This window comes from Cygnus olor, chromosome 16, assembly GCF_009769625.2.
Source record: "Cygnus olor isolate bCygOlo1 chromosome 16, bCygOlo1.pri.v2, whole genome shotgun sequence".
NCBI lineage: Eukaryota > Metazoa > Chordata > Aves > Anseriformes > Anatidae > Cygnus > Cygnus olor.
In genome coordinates, this window is record NC_049184.1 from 7,502,398 (window position 1) to 7,502,931 (window position 534).

Here is a 534-nt window from a genome sequence, read left to right on the forward strand (position 1 = left end):
CCTAAACCTGTGCTGAGCAGTTTTTCAGACTAACACATTACATGATTTGCTTCTTTTTTCTCCCTGTTAGTTCAAAGAATTTATCTCCTAATCCCAAAACTGAAACATGCACTGGTTAAAGTCTGAATGAGGCACAAACTCATTTTCTGGTATTGATTTGTTTCTGGTCAATGCTTGTTTTTCTCTTTAGGGGACTCTGCAGTTGGTGCTTTTTTGTTGTTTGTTTTTTAAAGATGAGTTTCCTCACCCTCTAGACAACAGCAGATGTAATTACATTTCAGTTACCCATCGGTCAAGTGTTCAAACTGAGAAACCTAGTAAGGTGCACAAACCCATTTCACTGTGCTACGAAGGATGTGAACATGTGTTCAGATTCTGCATTATAATGTTTATTCAGTGCAAAGAAGGCTGTTTATTTACCAGGCTAAATTTCACTTAATGAGAATTCATCTGTGCTGCCAAAGCCAACAGACTAAGGCTGCTGACTTCTGAGACTTTCTGTAGTGTTTATGCTGTTTGTCTTGCAAGGGGCGA